At 44.9% G+C, this 5203-nt stretch overlaps 1 long non-coding RNA gene across 1 annotated transcript; it reads left to right on the top strand.

Moving 5' to 3' along the window:
• The first annotated feature begins 353 nt into the window (after positions 1-353).
• LOC133371845 (uncharacterized) lies at positions 354-4757 on the top strand. The gene is made up of 3 exons (XR_009759398.1): positions 354-961; positions 3204-3319; positions 4210-4757. It is a non-coding gene; the product is annotated as an uncharacterized LOC133371845 (long non-coding RNA).
• The last annotated feature ends 446 nt before the right edge of the window (positions 4758-5203 follow it).

The following is a 5203-nucleotide window of genomic DNA, read 5'->3' as shown; positions in this document are numbered from 1 at the left end:
ACTAATAATTGCTCAAGAGGCAGAAATCCAGTATCTGAATCTTCTCTGTGCAGCGGAGATGCAGTCATGGGCAAAGCGGCTTCCCATGGCTGAAATCTTGCCTCTCTACATGCATATCTCTACCTCTACATAACAAAAGTTTTCCGTTTTTCAAACGGCTAATGAAAGAAAGCATTTCCTCCTTCTGGAAGAATAAACCCCAGAGGAAGAGGAAGAGGGCAATTCCTCCTGCCGGTCCACTGGGATTCATCTCTGTAAGGGCTGCCCAGTCTAGATGAATGCATTTTTATAGCACCATAAAATGGCCTTTATTGAGTTGTCAAACAAACTATGATACGAGGGGGGAGACCAAAGATATTTGCCAGCAGAGACCATCCTCGTGGGAGCTGAACAGAGGCATTATGGGATGCTTCTTTTCTCCAAGGAATGCTGGGATGCTTGCTACTTTGTCTTGCTTGAGGGAGTAAGAGAGGATTAGCTAGAAGGGCCATTAAACGGGAGTAATGATGCTTCTAAAGAGCTCTCTCTCTCCACACGTATGCCAAGGGGGGGAGGGGAGAGCAGCCTAATCGGTTCCCTCCCCCTAGGTTAGCTCAACCGGTTAAGCCATCAGGTGTGCAAGGTGCATGGCCGGGAAGGGAACCCTGACCCTACAGAGAAGCGGAGGGTGTCCTTGGAGAGGCTTGAATTATGGGGGGGGGGGTTGCTACTGGAATTACTTGGGTGACAGGAATATTAATGAGCCACTGCCAGTGATTAACAGAGAGGCACCGTGATAACGAATGAATGCAGCTGGCAAATCACAGAAGTCACATCAGCAGAAGGTTTCACCCACACATCAGTGAGCCTGGGGCTGGAAACCGAGCCGGCTGGCCATGACACAGCTTCACCTCCAGCAGCCTCAGGAACAAGCCGACTAAAGTTACCAGCCTGCCTGATCTTCTTGTCTTAGCAAGCAGAGGTGGGCAAATCTTCCAACCCTGGCTTCTCATTTTTTCCATCCTTTAGTTTTCTACATTTCCACATCAGTTTGTGATTTATTTGTAAAAGTCCTCATGAAAATTCATCAGCATTTTAGTGCTAAACATGCACATTCATGTGTGTAATTTTGACTAAAATGCAGCTTTTTGCAAGTAGTTTTCCCTTATATAATGCATTTTTGTATGTTATTTTCACTAATATGCATTTTCCTAGTATGTGCAATTTTTGTATACATTTACTAGAGAACTGCAGTGCAACATTCGGAAAACACCCCCCCATATATTTAAAGTACATTTAAAGTACCCCCTCAAAAAGAATCCTGGGAACTGTAGTTTACCCCTTACAGAGCTACAGATCCCAGCATCCTTAACAAACCACACTTCCCAGGGGTCTTGGTGGGGAGCGGAATATACTTCAAATGTATGGTGCATACACTGCCTATGAGAAACCAAACCTGACAGATTTGCCCCTACCTAATGTAGGCCACCTTGAGTTCCATCATGGAAGAAAGGTGAGATATAAATGTCCTTTCTTAATGAATGAATGAATGAATAAAATTTAGTTCTGGTGTTGATGGAGCAAGCTCTGAGGCTATAGCATCTGTTGATGGAGAGAGATTGGCCCTTGGGGCCAGCGGACAAGAGTGCCTGTTAGCCTGGTAGTGCCCCTGAAGCACAGAGCTCAGGCTGGCAGGTGACCCAGAGGGAAGGGGCCTGAGCGCAGCTATTGGGAGTCCTGGCTTGAGACCCCAAGCTGCTGCGTCATGGCTCTTGCTGGAAGTAGAATGACAACAAAGGTGCCACAGAATTATGTGCTCTGCCTCGAAGCTCCATTTCTCCAAAGCTCATTACTGCCTACTCTTACTGGCAGCAGCTGTTCAGAGTGTCAGGCAGGGGGCCTCTTCCGTTACATGCTCCCCAGTCCTTTTAACTGGAGATGCCGGGAACTGAACCCGGGGCCGTCTGCATGCAAAGCAGATGCTCTACTGCTGAGCCATGGCCTCACCCCCAAACCTCGGGCCTTCTGTGTGCAAAGCGGTGGGTTCTGCCCCTGAGTGGTGGTAGCCTATTCTCCCCAAAGGAGAGCGTCAACAAGTCTCCTCCTTGACAACTGCTGAAACGGCAAATGGTAAGGAGCTCTTGTCATTACTGCACAGTGTTTATGGCACAGTTTCCTAATTTGGAAAATGAAAACGAGCACGCCGACAGGATGATTGACACTGCACACATGAAGACAGGGAGATAGAGATGGCACTAATGATGGGGTAATTGGCAGTTAATGACTGATGGGGCTGTCACTTCGGCCGTGATTTCAGAGCCTCTGCAGCCTCTAAACTGACAGCTGGTGGGTGCAGTGTTGGATTTTTGCCACAATGACTTCCTTCAAATCTGTGCTCAGCCATAAAGATTTCTGGGTGGCTGTAGGCCAGACACACTCTCTTTCAGTCTATCCTACCTCACAGGGTTGTAGTGAGGATAAAGGGGGCATCCTGAACTCCTTGAACAAAGGGTGGGATTTAAAATTTAAGACTTGACCCAGAGGCTGTTCTGTTCCCTGTGCAGGCAGAGGTACCAGCCTCTGGTGTACATCAGGATCTGTGCCCTCATTCTGCTGATGAAAGACCCAGCAACCTTGTGCATGTCAACAAAGCTATACAAATGATGGGATGGACCAATACAAAGAGGTACAAGTGGCCTCAGAATATTCCTTTAAATATGGCCATATTTTGGAGTTTTACTTCCTGTTTCTTGTTTGATGTTAGCCCTGTGCACACATTACTTGTTTCTAGGGATGGGGTAGAAATGTTATTTTGTTTGCATTTTAACAAGAAACTCCCTAATCCACACTTCTCAAACCAATATGTGAACTGAAACACAGCCATCCTTTGACATCCACACTTCTCCGAATTTTGCAATGCAGTTCTCTAACCAAATAATGCATACAAAAATCCATATACAGGTATTAGGGGGAAGTGTGTGCAGAAAAATACATTTATTAATGAAAATAACATGCAAAACACATTATATTAGGGAAAATTGCAAAAATATGTGCATTAGTCAAAACTGGACACAAAAGTGTTAATATTAGGAGAAATTCGCATTAAATGCTGATCATTTTTCATGAGGATTTTCTTTTTTAAAAAACAGCAAATTGCTACACAACAGAATTCAATAGTGAGAAAACTGAAACTGACCAGTTGGTCCATCTTTACTTTTCTTTAGAGAATAACCCTGCAGAGCAGAAGCTGGGAAACTTTTTCAGCCTGAGGGCCACATTCCTCACGGAAAACTTCCTGAGGGCCGTATGCCTAGGCGTGGCCAGAGGGAAAAGAATCCTGGTAGGTTGCCATCATAGGCTGGTTGATCCTACCCCCAAACCCAATGGGCTATGCCACAGTGGTATCATCGTGGTGCAAAGACCAGCAGGGCTGAAGTACCGCTGCTTGTGTCATAGCAGGGACGATGATGTAATTTCCTGGGGCGCAATTCACCAGATCTCTGCAGGCCAAAATAAATGGACTTTCCTCAGGGAGAAACCCACCAAATAAGCTAAGGGAGAGGTAAATTACTTCAGTGTGGATCGCTAAAGATTAAACTGTCACTTTTATTTCAAAAAATTCCAGAGTCCCTTTATTATGGCCAACCAAAATGTCACAAAATTGTGAGCAAGCTTTCGAGTCCACCAGAACGCTTCTTCAGGCTGGATGTTAAGCAAAGCAGGAGGGGTCTGTGTCAGGGGCAGGGTGGGGGAAGCTGACTTGGTATTCAAACCATGCTGTGTGCCCGTAGAGGCTGGCTCATTGGGGCTAGTGGGGCTCAGTTTGCCCCCAGCCAGCCCTCAGGTGCCTGCCTTCTTACTCACATCCACTCCAGTGGGTGGTGGCACTGCCTGCCTGTCTGTCAGCTCCCTCCTCTTTCATAGAATCATAGAATAGTAGAGCTGGAAGGGTCCTATAAGGCCATCAAGTCCAACCCCCTTTAGCCTCAGACTTAGCATTGCCCCTTGTGGAGTTCAGCAGGGGGGAAGGTAGGGACAAAACCAGAATTTGTCGGCTCTGCCTGTCGACGGCTCTGGCTGTGCCGAGTATTTGGGCTCCCTGCTTTCTGCCTGCCCCCCAGCCCCAATGAGCCCCAGCCACCATAGCAGAACTATCTCAGGTTTTACTTTGTGGCATTTTTTTGTTTTGTAGCAATTATTACTTTTGGGTAAGCTTTTTTTTTATCTTAGGACATCCATGACCAAAAATCTGACAAAAAAAGAGGTGAAAACTCTGCGAGAGCAATTTAATCACAGATGGCATGAAAGAATTATTCCTTTCAGTGACGATGGTGATGACAGTGCCATGTTTTGTTGCCTTGTTTTTCAAAGGCTTGCACGATTTACTTAGCTTCCTACTGTATCTATTTCAATACGGAGATTTCCCTTTTCTTGTTTAACATCTTCACTGTTTATTCAAATATATGTTTCTTTGTATACTCTTTACCCCAGGATTTTATATCGGTGATGGTTTTATAATGGGATTTTATATGAGTGCTGGTTTTAGACTGAATTATACTCCACTATCTTTCTCTGTTGTGTCTATAAAAGAGAAAAAGAAAATATTGTCAGAAGTTATCCCATCTTCCTGCCAGATTATGATGGTGTGCTCACTACAATTTGTCAAGTAGAGTGACAGCCTTGACAAAGTTTGTTTTGCAATGGAACGGTTTTGTTAATTATTAATCAGTTCAGCAGGATCACTTTGGATTTGTTATATCGTTCTCTTTCTTCCTAAAATGGACACAATGTTTGCATGTTTGTCCCTGAAAATAATAAAGGAAGAGTTATAAATAAAAAAGTTATCTAGTTTTGAACATTACCTCTTACAGCTTTCTTTCTTGTACTAATGTATAGCGCTTGGAGTTAGTGTGTCATTCTTGATGATGTCACCTCTGGCTAAAGCTGGGTTCTACTGATATTCATACAGAGCAAATGACATCCAGCTAGAAAATGCAAAAAAAGAAATGCACTTGAAAGATAACTGATGGGAGTTCATATCTCTGTGTATCCTTTGGAGCAGTCTAGTTAGTTCCTTCCGGTGTAGCAATAGTGACTAAGAGTTGCCTGATGGCTTTAGGCAGGGCTGGCCCGGCCCACGACATTTCATTGCCTGAAGCAGAAAAGGCACATCCCCCTCCCCCCAAAAAATTAGGGCCTCCCTGCACAATTCAGGCACCAGTTC

This window comes from Rhineura floridana, chromosome 17, assembly GCF_030035675.1.
Source record: "Rhineura floridana isolate rRhiFlo1 chromosome 17, rRhiFlo1.hap2, whole genome shotgun sequence".
Classification (NCBI taxonomy): domain Eukaryota; kingdom Metazoa; phylum Chordata; class Lepidosauria; order Squamata; family Rhineuridae; genus Rhineura; species Rhineura floridana.
Note: the sequence above shows the minus strand (reverse complement) of the source record. Positions and strands in the feature narration are given on the sequence as shown.